Here is a 15,127-nt window from a genome sequence, read left to right as displayed (position 1 = left end):
CAAAGTAACGCGTCAAGTAGATACTAGGGAACAATAGATCCGTAACATAAAACAACTTTACAGAAAGTAATAAGCATTCAGCTACAACATGATGGACAAAAGGAGTGAGGCATGTGTGAGCGGTGACGCAAGAAAAAATTGCAAGCTAACAAATCAATTTGTTTCATTTGAGTTGAGTCACTAAGTGAATTGTCTGTTATTTCTGAGACCTTGACAACCTACGTCAGTCTTTTGTCTAATATCCTCAACATGTAGTCAGGCTGTAAGTCGTAAATATTGTCTTTTAATCAAAGGATGTCAAATTTCTTTTAGCCTTTCTTTGGTAGACCTGTCAATGGACTGCAGTACCCCCTTATCACCACACATGCCCGACACAAAAGAGGGTGGCGTTCATATTTCAGCTTCGTTTTCGTGCATTGTTATGAAGTGGAGTTACATCTTCCATCTTTATTTCCAGTTTATTGTCCAGCCTCATAAATGGATAGCCTTTTTAGGGCCATTAAACACATGTCTTGTTGATTTGAAATTATGTAATCATTGATGGAGAACTGTGGCGATGGTCACCTTGAGTTCAATCAAAATCTCATTGTGTGTCGTGACTGAATGTTCCACTTTTTACTTGTTTTAAATGATTGTGTAGAGAAACATACACAACTTAACTAGATTAACAATTTACAGACTCAGTTTTTTAAAGAATTTATAGCAATATATATAGCTGGTAAACAAGTGGAGGTTCAATGACACAACAAGAGATACAACGATTGTTGTGCATGAGTGTGTCTGTGTTTTAGAACCAGAGGTTTTCATCTCAGCCAGAGGCCACAGTCTCCACATTCCTTATTTCCAAGCCTCACTTCTGCTGATGACTCATCTCCCCTGCCTTATTACAGGGAGCAGCACTCACTCTCCATCGTCGGACTACAGGATTACTTTACTGCTCACACCTGATAATGAAATGGAGAGGTCGATGCAAAAGGTAGTGAGGGGCGACAAATTGATTGTAAACTGTTTCTGACTATCTGTTTATAGGGAGAGATTCAGGTGTCACAAGGAGGTGAATTTTCTGAATTATAAGGAAAAATACATTTACCCTGGGTCAAGGAGAATATGCTATGTACATCACACAGATAACATGAGAAACAGTGATTTTAAATCTTACTTTAAGCAGATCCTTGAATCAGTGTTCCAAAAACATATTAATGTATGGGAGCTGCTATTTTGGGGAGGTTATATGTTATATAAAACAAAAGGAAGACACAACCATGTGAAAAGCCTGAGGTGTCCATGAATCAATGTGTGTGTGTGTGTGTGTGTGAGACAGCCAGACTAAAGAGGCTGTTGGCAATTCATACCATTAGTTTTCATTTGGAGTTGAATTGTGTTTAAGGTCAATTAAGATTTATCTCAGTGGATGAAGACAAGCTCAGACAAGGTGTCAAGTGGCTCCTGCATCATCTCCATCTCCTCCCAGTTCAGCTTCAGACTCTCACTTACTAGTCCCTTTATTTTGAAACCAGATAATGGAATAATAATGGAAATTCCCAGCTCCTGTTATGCTGCACTATACAATGACTTGACCGTCTCACAAGCTGCCCGTAAACAACAGATAGAGAGGACATACACCTCATCACTGAAGAGTCCAACATCTTTCAAACTAAAGAACTAGATATTTTTTCTCAGGAGTTGATGGAGACCAATTCAGAATTATCCAGATTCAGTTAATCAAGCGGCAAGAAACAAGACAAATAACATCCTTCAAAAAGCAATGACGGCATCATTCATGTCAGTAAGTCGCAAACTGTAAAGAATAGACTGAAGCTCATGGAAACCAGTTGTCAATGTAACAATGACCATTGCCTTTTAAGTTTATACAGTGAACTTGTTAGGGAACATTTTCCTTTTTACAGATTACAAAGCAACAATATCATTTATTTTTTTTCTGTCCACTAATGAATGTAAATCCATACTCTCTTTTAGCTCCATATTTGGTCTCCACCTGTTTTTGAGTGAAATATGAGGCACTTAAGCTGCCGTTCAGCCACTATGTTTCCGAAATAGTCAGGGAAGCTGAGAGTAAGTCAGAAGTAGATTTGAGATAAAGGTTTACATCAGGATGTCATATTAATTGCAGCAGTGAAATATTTGGGATTTTAGCATTACTTCTAACAGCAAACAAAATTTTACACCAGATTTTTTATAGTTTATATAACAAACCGCCAACCCACTGTCAGACGTTGTGACTGATGTTATCTACATCATGTTCTACATTCATCCATCAGACAGGCTACTTACAGAATTAAATAAAAAAATCCCTCTATGCTACTCCTAAATGTTTACAAAACTTTCAAAATAAACATTTTGCCCTGCAGTTACACCTCTTGCAAGTAGGGGTTGGCATTGAAAAAAGACGCCATGAGAGCAGTGATCGGAGTGATCAGAAGCAGTAAAGTTGCAAACCACACAGCTAAACAATGAAGTGAATCTCCCTCTGAAGTTCTGTAAAGCCGCGGGGAGTCATTTGACACACTGTTACTATAAAAATGTTTATTATAGCTTCATATATTGTACCTTTGTCATATCCGACTGAAGATTTATTCTCCAGCAGTGGTTTGTAACGAGTGTGGAAGTCTCCGACAAACGATGTGGTCCTGCCGACTGGGACGTCATATTAGAAACTGTGTTTTGTTTTTTCATTTGGAAGACTTACTGCAATATATATGACTCCAAAGGGATGATAATATTGCTCAGTGTCGGCTCTATGTGTAATTAGGCATCACACGTCAGCCATGTTCATCAGCTTCATTAAGTGTGATAACATTTTAAAACACAAAAGCACCTAGCTGATTGTTTTGGTGCTCTTCTGCCCTCTACTGGCCAAAATTTGATTATTTCATCTTTAAGTGTAGAGCTCATCATCTCCATTGTCACTGGGTAAATAACACTGCTGAGACTCCACAATCTCAGAATTTGTACTCTGCCGTGTGTACATCTTTTATTCATGTTGTATACTAAGAAGACGTTGGAGAATTTAAATTCTCAAAAATTTTAAATTTAAATATACTGTTGATTGCTGCCTGTGCTGGCTTCATCACCCTGTTTACGATACCCTCTCTATTTATCACTAGCACATGCGTCGGGCTCAGTATGTTCAATAACCCTCATTTTCTCTTCCTTTATGATTTAATCAGTGAATGTTGGCAGGAGCCTAATGGCAAGGCCAGTGATGAGTCAGCCAGGCTGCAGTTTTGGGAGCTGGAGGTGAGAATAACACTGAGGGGAGGAGGAAGGCAGGGACACAGAGAAAACACAAACAGAAAGCAGGGCAGGGAATGAGGGATTGTGAATTGAACAACATTGAATTTGTAGACAGGATATCTTTTTTTTTCCTCTGGTAGTCACGCAGCTAGGGAATTGTTGGAATGCAAAAGGTCTGCTCCTGCTGAAACACCCCATTAATTGTTCTCTTTGAAATGTTTAACATCGTGATGACCACAAATCTTTGAAATGAGCAGTTTTGTTCCGTGCATAGATCACATTCCGCCCAGAGGATGCCTTGCCTTAATCAGGAGTCTACGTCTGACCTGCCCTCGTATTCGCCGGCTGTTATTGAAGCAGCTGCACTTGGTTAGGATAACACAAACATCAATGTTGTTGAAAATGTTTCCTCCATGTTAGGCTCACTTATATACCTCCTATCAAGCTGAATGATGAGCCAGACTTCTAGTACTGGCTTCAGCATTCCTTCCATATCCAACCAAATACCTCTGTGACAGAGGAGAGTTCCATGCCTGTGTTTAGTCCCCAGCCCAGCGTCTTTATTTTCAAACATTACAGTAAATGGGATGTTAGTTATGGACCCATTTAATAGTTGACTGTATTTTCACTGCCAGAGGAATCTATTGACATTGTTTGGTTATGATACAACGCAGTTCAGACAGTGTGGTATTTTCATTAATAACACTCAAGCTGTTCCTGTTATTGAACCATAGACACTAAATATGTTAGAAAGCATCCTTCAGCCGTTTTATTTTATTTCACTCTCATCCCAACGTTATTGTATATTAATTTGTATATATTTGTATGAATGTATTTACCTTGTTTTTTAAATTTGTACACTTCAACAAATTGGCAAAGTAGTGTCTTTAAAAGAGAACATGGATTTTTGCGAACTTTGTTTCCTGACTGATTCAACAAATTTTACAATGTAAATAAATTTGTGAATAGGATACAAAGGTACGACGGCTTTTAGGTAAAGAAAAACAAATAAGCTATGTTAATAATATAAAAATTATGTAATTAATAATATCTGTGCTTTTTTCTACTATGACAAGTCAGAATGCTGGAGATGTTTACAGGTTTATTGCGTATGATTTACTTGTATCTAGCCATGCGGATACATATAACAACCAACTGAATGTCCCTCCCTCCCCCATTTTTGTGTGTGTGTGTGTAGGAGTATCTACGATGGCCTAAAGGTGACGTAAAAAAACAAAAGGCTCACTCAGGAGCCAGTGTTTTTTTTTTTCCCTCCCGGGCTCCTGTAGAAACATGGTGGTGCAACATGGTTGACGTTGAAGAGGAGGACCAGCTCCTGACATAGATTTAAAGGGGTCATTCTAAGGTAACAAAAACTATAACGATTCTTAGTTTCAGGTGAATGTACACAAACAACAACAACAACATTATGGATATTATCTCCCAGTTTTGCCAGTAAATCCCACTAAATTCCCCCCAAAAACACTTTTTTTTTTACAGTGTAAGGTTTTCGAACTTAATATTTAACAGCCTCATGAGAATCAATACTTAAAGGAACAGTTTAAGTTAGAGTTATATGAGAAGATTCATACTCCTGTCTGAGTATGTGGCTGTAACCAGGCAATAATTAGCTTAGCTTAGCATTAATAATGGAAAGAGAAGCTAGTCTTGAAATTGAATGTCCACCTACTTACATCTTTAAAGCTCTGTAATTATTAGTTTAATCTTAACAGTGCTAACTCTAAACAAATAGAAACATGTAAACAAAATGTTATTGTTTTAACCAACAGAAATTATAACAGTTTCTTGGCTGGCTATAGAGACTTTCTGAGGTGAAGTTTCCTGTCATCTTTGAGGTGATGACAAGACTCTTTTAAGATTTAAACAAACAAGATATTACACGTTGACTATTTAAATTTTGTAACAAGCCATGTCCCTCGTATTCTTGGCTTTTCGCTAAGGTTAGCCAATTAGCTGCTTGCTCTAACTTCATGTCTAGCATATGGACATCGTGTCGAGCCTCTATTCTAATGCTCTGCAAGCAAATGAATAAGACAACATTATTTGCCTACATTTATGTTTTCTACCAAGGCTCTGTTTTAATGATCTATGCAGTTGGATTAAAGCATTGGGCCCTAGCGCATTTTGGGTGTGTCCATTCATGGATGTGTACCACCGCAGCTGTCCGGGGCAACTTGAGGTTGCCACTTGCCCATGGATAATTCAACATGCTTACTGGAAGAGCCGGGGATCAGACCACCAACCCTCTTAATGGTGGATGACCCATTAATAGGGTGGTTTAGGGTTTTTGTGTTATTCAGACTAGAGAAAAGAGCTGAGACACGACGGGTAAAATAAGCAAAGTATCGTTAGCGGGCTTGTTTTGTTTATGCAGCTCATAACCTGTTTCTTACTCAGCCTTCACATTTCAGCATAAAACTCAAGCAATGTTCTTGGTTTTTTTTTCCCTCCTCAGTGGCCATCTTGTAACAAGCCCTGTCGATGATAGTTACGATTTTTTGCACTCATAATGAGCAGAGCTCAAAAGTGGCTCACCCTCATTTTATCATTGCCAAAAATGATTTATTCTATATTTCTGTCCATGCAGACTCAGTGTCCACAGGCACCTGAGTGAAGCACATGCTTGTAAACTGATACGACTCATATGGAAACGAGCTGGTTTCTGGTATTAGTGTCCTCACAGAAAATGCCACTGTCACACAAAGATGTAAAATTAGTGTGAAAATATGTGAATTTGAATTAATTATGTATTCAAGATCTGGGCATGAAATGTCATCGTGACATTGACAGTCAGTGAGCTGACTTTCAAAGAAAAGGACGATGATGCGTGAGATTAGGTGTTGAATGATGGAGAGAAGTACCAAGAAATGATGAGGTTCAGGAGAGAGTGTTCTGTTAATTATGCTGTAACATTGACAGCAGTGGGTTTCTCTTATTTAATTTTACCACTGCAAAAAAACATTCATCTTGGGATGGGACCTGGTTTGAAGTTCAACTTTAAAAACTGTCTTAAAACAATAACATATTCTCGCCTTTGCACCTCACTCTGCAACCCTTGGCAGATGTGTTTGCAGTAATGTTAATAAAATAGGATTTATAGACTCCTAAATAGAAACTGACTTGTTAAAATTGACTTTTCGAAGTGTACGAACTCAGGTGCCACCTTTTTCAGAAGCTGGATATTTTGATGGAGGCGACTGACAAAGACGTGTCCTTCAGAGGATCCAGAGGCAAGGAAGAACAGGTGTGTTTGTGCAGCTCTTCTCGTGTCTGGAATTCAAAGATTTCTATCACCATGATTCTGCCGTAAAACAGAAATATACCAGCAGTCGGCTGAGGGCAACTCGTACAGCATTTTATGAAATAAGCAACTGGTAGAGTAGTTGAGGAATTAAACATAAGGTGGGCTAGAGTTGATAAGCAACATACAATTGTGGTCTACAACAGTGTTTTTGTTGTTGATTAGGAAAATGGTTGTATTGAAGATTGTGGTAATGCTGTTTTTTATGAATATGTTGATGTCAGGTTGAGGCTTTCCTCTAATCGTATACTGCCTTGAGTAAGGTAGAATTGTTTCATATTGTAGCGTATAGTCACGTATCGTATATAGTATCAAATCAAATTTGTAATGTATTGTAACATACCGTATTGAATCGTATTGTATCATATTAAAATGTATTATTTCATATATCATATCATAATGCATCGTAGGAACTATCGTATCGCATAGTATTTTATCACATAGAAACATATCATAGCATATCATCATATCATATTATACCATATTGCATCATAACATATTGTATTATAAACAGGGATAACATGTGAACTCCACACAGGAGCCATGGTCTTCTTTCTACGAGCAGCCAACGACTGTGCTGCACCCGACAACAAATACGAAACAAAGAATCTCTGACCAGACTCTCAATCCCACGACACTTGTGAAATAAACAGCCTGTCCACACAGGTGTCTTGATCAGATTGGCCCTTTTCTCGGGGCTGCGTGGGTTAAGTGCACCGCTGACATCTTTCTAACTCACCTGCTATTCTGTTGTGCCTCTTAGGGCAATTCACACATATTCGTGTGATCTCCCAAATCGTCATCATAGCTCCACCTAATGCAGCGTGAGCAAAGGTCTTAATCAGCTCGAGTAACTGAAAAAAAAACCTGTGTGGGTGTGCAGGGCCTCAAAAATTCAAACGAGAGCCAAGACCAGTTTATGTGAAAAAAAACGCACATTCTGTCACTTAACTAAAAGTATCTGCATTCCGACCGGTTGCTCATACAGTGGTGTGAAGGAATTTACCAAGCTGTCATAGACTTTTGTCATGTTTTATGTGGGTTCACTTGGCATCAGCTTGGTTTTTAATCATCCTCTGCACTTCTCGTCATTAGAGGGCAGAGAGAGTTGTGGGTCCAGAGAGGACATGGATTAAAAAAGTTTGTACTTTATGGGAGTTTTCTGGAACAGCTTGCTCACTCGTGATGATTCCTACTCCACTTATCTATCTTTGGTTTGCAGTTCTTTCGCACGATCCCCAACAAATCATATCTATCTGTTGCCATCATGCTGGCTTTCCTTTTTAAAGTTTGTCAAAGTTGGAGCTACTTCACAGCCTTTAGGTGAACAAATCACAGCATTAACCTCAGTATTTGATGCATGTCTCCGTACCGATATGGGATTACAGATGCCTCTATCGGGCTGTCAGTTTATTTTACATTTTATTTATTTATTTATTATTTATTTATTTATTTTGCAGGAAAAGTTCATTTGAGTTCGCACATACAGCCCCTGGAAAGTGTCAGGATAATTTCCGAACTTCAGTGCATGTCAGTTTACCTGGACCTTTTTAGGGCTCAGACAGAATGGAGTCTCTTGTCTGTACAGTTAATGCAACACACTGTTTGGTATTCCTCTAAGTATTTTATACTAGTCTCAGCGGTCTGCATACATTTCCTGTGAGTCTTGGGGAAAAACAACAAAGGACCTGGGTCCTGATCCTTTGCCACTTATCTTGCATGAAAACATATTCTACCATTAAAAAACGCTAAAATGTTTTAATGAAGTCCAGACTGTAGCAACAAATCATTTACCACATAAAGTTACTGCATTTTGGTCCAAGCGCTGCAAATACAGTCCGTACTAACAATGTAAGTGCATTTCATAAAATTTTATGATCAAATGAAATTGCCATTATAATAGTGTGATGCTTAAACAAATATGATAATGAGGTTTGTGGCAAGAGTTGGATCAGAAAATGGATTCAAATCTCGTTTCTCAGGTGTGAAGAATGAAGCTACACAGCACAAAAACTGGGACCACACCAGCTTTCTCGTCAATGGGTTATATCTTAGTTTGTTAAATTAATACGAAAACCAAAGTGTAGAACTACAAGGTGCGACTTCTTCGAGTTCTGGAAGAGTCAGTGGACAGATGAAACAAATATATCCCATGAAATCTCAAATTTCCAGTGGCCTTATGATCCTTCTGGCCTCCCTTGGACTGTCAACTTGACCTGATATAATATAGCAAGCAGGAATGATTTGACAGATCTCTCCGATCCACTTATCTGGCCTGCTGACATAATTATGTCTCCCCTCGACGCACAGAGCTGCCAAAGATATTACAGCTTAAAATCTTTGTAGCAGCCATGTACCCGCTTCTGATAACATTAAACATTAATCAAGTTGCCCTTAAGCAGCAGACAGGTACCAGGAGGCCAGTAGGGCTGCAGCTTCTGCAGTCATGGAAACGTAGAGTTCAGAGAGGCGATGGAGAAGGACATTCAGTTGGATTCAAGTAAGATCTGGCAGTCTAACCAAAAACTCAGGAATAGAAAACCGGGCTTGGCTGGATGGGATGATGCCAGGATGGGTTCACCCTTATGATCCAACCAACTAAATTGCTCTACATTTGTAAAAGTTTTTTTTTTGTTGCTCTTTCGCTAAAGAATTTTAAGCCTGAAAAATTCAAGATGTGTATTCAAATCCTCTCGAGATGTAAATGTCATATAGTAGAGAAAGCTCTTGCCTTATCCACATGAATCACCTGAATTTGCCATGTTATGTGATGTCCGGTGCACTGTCTGAAATGAATATAAGGAGACAAATAATTAAAATACTTACAGAATTGTTGTGGTTTAATAAAATGTAATAACTCTCACACAGCAGCATCTTGTAAATACCAACTAAGTGATATTTGTCATTTTATTTGCTGAAACATCCTCCTGAAGCTTCTGTTCTCAGTGACTTTCCACTTCACCTACAGTAAACAAACCCTGTGAGCTTGGGAGAGAGAGAGCAGGCCCGATCGAGCTCACCAGCTGCCTGTTCTCGACAGGAACTTGTTACATCTGTTGCCTGAGTGCTGTGACTTTTACTTTTCACTTTTCTCCACTTGTTCTTTGTCATACCAGCCATGTGGGCATTGAGCTCTTTATACTTCTAAAGACTCATTCCCAGGTTATTTGAATAAATTCTTAAATAAAATCAAGCAAAAATATTAGTGGCTATAAAAACCTGAATTGCTATAGCTTCAACAGAAATGAGGGAAGACAAATGGACATAATCAGTTTGAACTTTTCTTCAATGGCTCACATAGGGATCCTCCTTTGCTCCGGAAATCTGCTGCAAGTGTCACTGATTCATTTTATTTTATAAATTTTACATAAATAGAGCTCATGTATTTTCACTTGCCAGCTGGCTTGATTTTTTACTGTTGCATAAAGTTGTTGTGTAAATAATCATTATATAAAAATAATAGCAATGGACCACATCACTATGTTACTGAAAAGGAATTGCTTGTTCTTCACAGCTTTAGTTCTGTTCTCAAAGTGTTGTTTTTAAGAGACATCTGTTTTCAGTGAAAAAGCTCTACCACCTGACCAAAGACTGTAAATAAAGACTGATGACATGACAGCTCCCTCAAAGTAAAGCCAAAACATCCTGATAGCCCCCTGGTGGCTGGCTGACTCAAATCCATTTTCTATAAACATCAAACATTTGTGAAGACATTTTTTTTTTGTTCCTGTTTCTGCTGGTGCATGTAAAGTTCATTGGTGCGTTACTCTCTATCAGAGGAATAGTTTCAAACCATTTACTGTAAATAAAGATGGATGACGTGACAGCTCCCCAAAAGTGAAGCCAAACCATCTTGATAGCCGCCTGGTGGATGGCTGCAGTATAGGTCATAAACCTGGCCTCCTCTGTGTTAGTGGATGGGACATGAAAAAATGTCAAAATACAAACAATTTCTCCAGATATATATATATATATATATATATATATTTGTATATATATATATACACTGCAGTTTTTTCTGTTTTCTTTCTCTTATTGTCTTTAAGTGTCTTTAATACGATCAAAAACTGATGCAGGGAAACACCAAACAAATGTAGAAACCAGCTCCATATGAGCTTCTGTACAGTGGGTGTGTGTAAGTGTGTTAGCATTCATTGTGGGCGTATGCATTTGTGTTGCATGACGCAGACCATCAATTGTCGGGGCAACTTCCAGCAATCTTGAAGAGAAAGAAAAGAGAGGAGCAATCCGCCTTGTGGTTCACAGCAGCTACGCAGTGAGAGCAGTTAAAGCACGTTAAGTTCTCATTGATTGTAAATGTGCAGATGATTGAGCTGCTCCGCTCAGCGTATGAAAGTGCTGAAAAAGAACAACAAAATGTTTGCCTCATCACTCCTCATTTTGCATCGCTCACACAAACAGTCATTCCCTTTCAGTCTCTCTGCATTTCTTTGCTTCATGATTCCTTTATTAACAGCATCTCATCAAACACACGCCTAGAGGTCTTTGGGAAAGCCTTGCCTAACTGTGCTGGCAGAAATATGTGCGCAAGAGAGATCCAGGGATGTGATTCAGCCCTCTGATGTTTCTCATAGAGGACATCGGCTGAGAAATTATTAATTAGTTTTGCATAAGAGTGGTAGGGTGGAAATACTATCAGCTATACTTAGGGCTATAAACTTTGGCTCCTATAGAGTGGCATGGTTTCTCTCAGTGGACAGGTGGGCTTGTTTCCAGGGTTTATATTTAAACTGGGTATTCCTATCCATTGTATTAGTGTAATGGCTTACAGTAATGACACACACTGATCAGCCACAACATTAAAACCATTAAAACCGGTAACTGGTTTTATTGTTGTTGTATATACAGTATGTATACAGTATATATCTGATTCTCATAAAAGGCCCATCTCCAGTAATGCACACCTACACAGGCGGGTGCAAAACACACACGCACTCTGCTTGCCAGAAACACACACACACACACAGCTGCTCGTAAACAAAGCAAAACCGATTCCTCTACAGAGAAGTGTTGTTTCTTAACTACCTGGAAAATCCAGCCTATAAATAGAATTCCACCAAGGTGTGAGTGCACCCGGATCTTAAAGGGAATGGGATTGGTTCATTTCATGTTATGCTCAAAACACCCCCGCTGATTAATTAAGAGACTAATACAACCCTTTTGCTTTAGAACATTGAATGATGAATAGAAATTAACAGCAATTCATCCCTCAAAATAGGTGAAAAGCTCCAAAATCCCACAGTAGACTAAACATAGGACGGATAAAGTTTGCGACTTGTAAGTGAACAGTTTACAGCATTTAGCAGCGAAAGACCCTCACGTTTCCCCCAACAGTTGAGACCAAAAAAAGAGCTAAAAGAGAGTAAATATTGGAAATATGTTCAGAAAAATAACCTCAGATGAATGATGGTGCAGCTCCATATTTCCTGTCAGTGATGTGTTTACAACTTGTTTTCCATGAAAGATTACAAGTCCACAACAATAGAGCCAATCTTGTCTGTGGAGATATTTGAACCCAGGGCCTTTGTTCTGTGAATCGACTATAGCCCGAAACTGCTGAGCCACGTATAGTTATCAAAATGTTAAATGTCATTATGCAACCAAGCCAAGCTAACGGTAGATGTAGTGATAATGAACAAAAATTTGACTTCAGAGGCTACAGTAATGAATCATTAGCAGATGACTTATATCAAATTAGCCTCTTTAAACAAATGTTAATGATCCAGACTGGACTAATTTTATTTACTATGTACTCTTTGACCTCTTGTTTGCTAGTTAACATCGATGAATTGCTGGATGGAAAGGTAGATGGTAGATAAACAGATAGATGGATGGATGGATGAATGATCGATATTCAGACAGAGACAGACCAATATATATGTATATAGAGATAGATAGATCGATAGATAGATAGATAGATTGATAGATAGATCCATTCATTTGAGTGGGACATGTTGACCCCACTTTAAACATCGCATCACACACACACACACACACACACAAACAAACACACACACAAACACACACACACACACACGCTCCCCACAGTGAGTTAGGAGCAGAGAGAGAGTGTGTGATCCCATATTTTGTTGTGCTGAAAGTGCTTTAACAGCAGCATGTAAAAATAGGCTCAGAGGAGACAGAATCTTTAAACAGCTCCTTTACAAGAAAATGCCGACACTGTGATGCTGTGCTCAAGTGTTCATGTACTTCTGTTCATCCTCACATCTGTAAGCCAGTTGTTTAATTGACTCAGTTGATTGCTATATTAATAGTAACATGTTTCAGTGAATGACTCCATGTTTTGGCAGGGTTGATGACTCATAGCTTGTTGACATGGAGACCAAAATAGCAGCCAAATGGAAGAGGACATTCAGTCTACCCTTGAGACTTTACACGATGGTGGAGGAAATAGAAAGAGAAAGATAGAAGGATAGGGAGGAGTGACAGAAGGAGAGAGGAGAGGAGCTTAGAGAACTATGAAGGTTTGTGTTGTATAAGCCAACGGTGAGTCACACTCATCGTTTGAATCTTGAGAACTAATAGAAAATCGTTTGTTTTCTCTCACCAGGGAGTGGGTTAACTCTGAAAGGACAAAAAAGGAAATAGGGTGATTTGAGAAACAAGAAGGAGTTCTCTTATGCAATGTATGTCAGGGTCAGTGCAAAGTGGCTTGAGGATTCGGTGCACTGGGTGCATTACCTCCATCCACAGTGGGTCAGGTGAGGTTCGAGGACGTAGTTGACTGCCCAAATGTGTCATGACACACACATGAGCTTTTCATGCTCAGAGGCAAACATCTGTATTTCAGCCTGCCTGGCTCTCTGAATGGTTGATAAAACTTTATACAGACCTGCCATGATCCTCAGAGGATGAATATACCGACATTTCGTCGATCTGCACCATGCGGCACATAGTTGTAGCTTTGGGAACTATTGATGGATTGCTGTGCAAATTGGTGTAGCTATTCAGGCCCTCCTTTGAGATGAAATTGTATAACTTTGGTCATTTGCTTTTCTGCTAACGCCACCATCAGGTTAAAATTTAAATTTTTCCAATACTTTGGTTCAGGACTATTGACCAGAGACTAATGGTATTTCTGCTGATTTCGCATAGTCAGCTGTTCTCTGTGTTAGGTTCTGATTCGCAAATGAGAATATTAGCATCTTGAGGTTAGCATTTAGCACAAAGCAGCACTATGGCTCACACAATAATTATCATTCAATCAATGATTCTTGAGCTGCTTTCAGATATGCACTTGAGTCCAAATATTTTACTGAAACGCTTCCTACCAGCCCCCAAGTACAATGTCTGGAAAATGTGAGAGTTTCCCCATGTGGGGATAAAGTGGGTGTGTCAATTCTGTTTTTAACACTCAACAGATGCAAAACAGAAATAAAAAGAATACAAATTCTTCAGGATGAAAAAGAGGCATTAACTTGGAAAGAGAATGAGATTTGAGAACTCTCGCGATAAAGGCAATGGAGTCGACTTGCTATAAACATATCCGCCTCCAGGATGCTTTATGACACCAGCCCTTGCCTGAATATCCCAGATACAAGGGCCGCCATCTTGTGCATTTGGTGCCAGAGTCTGCACAGTAGCAATCGCGGGGGGGAAGGCGTGGTAGTGATGTCTCACAGATACACATGCACGGCCAATCGCGAGCAAGTCTCAGCTTTTCACGTTTACTTTTTGGGGTGTTCCATGTGCCATCCACTAACATTTAGGAGGTGGGGTTTATGATGTATACTTGAGCCAGCCACTAGGTGGAGATCGAGATGCTTTGGCCTCACTTTAGGGTAGCAATCATTTCGTCCAACTTTATATGAAGTGATTTGAAAAGACAACGCACCAGTAAACATAACATGCACCAACCAAGGAACAAAAAAAGAGATTTTAGTAAACTGGGATGCAAGCAAAGATTTTCTGTAAATGTTTTACAAGAAAGAAAAGTCATTGGAATCATTTTTTTAAGGCTTCAGGACATACATTTGTTAACAAGAAAACTCCATATGGTGCCCTTAGGTTTTAGTTACAAAATCTTAAACATTAGTATTCATAAGAAAACGAGAATGAAAATGTGATTTCCGTTTGTTCTTTCTGCTTCGCTCCTTCTCAGGGATTTCAGATGAACCTCGCCAATCCCTGTTTATCCTGCAGGATCATCTAACCATTAGTCATAGAGCAAATTTAACAGTCCCACAGAATATTCTACGCAGAACCTCGCACTCGTACTTTATCTACACAATGTCATTATAACTCATCCAAAAGTCAGATGAATTACATTTTAATTTCCACAATATGAATTCTTACGTGAGCCTGCTTCATTAGATTTTCTCTCCTGAGGAACCAGGAGACCCTCCGCAATTACAGCATCACAACATTTAACAGTGGACCAGTTTATTAGACTTTGGATTTTGCTGCAGTTAATTCCACACAACAGCCGTAAATGATAGATTGAGATTACACCTCCTTTGTCAATACTTTTAACCCAAACATGTTACAAACTTGCAGCCTTTTAACTGA

The sequence above is a fragment of the Limanda limanda genome, chromosome 3 (assembly GCF_963576545.1).
Source record: "Limanda limanda chromosome 3, fLimLim1.1, whole genome shotgun sequence".
Lineage (NCBI taxonomy): Eukaryota > Metazoa > Chordata > Actinopteri > Pleuronectiformes > Pleuronectidae > Limanda > Limanda limanda.
This window is presented reverse-complemented; position numbering follows the sequence as displayed.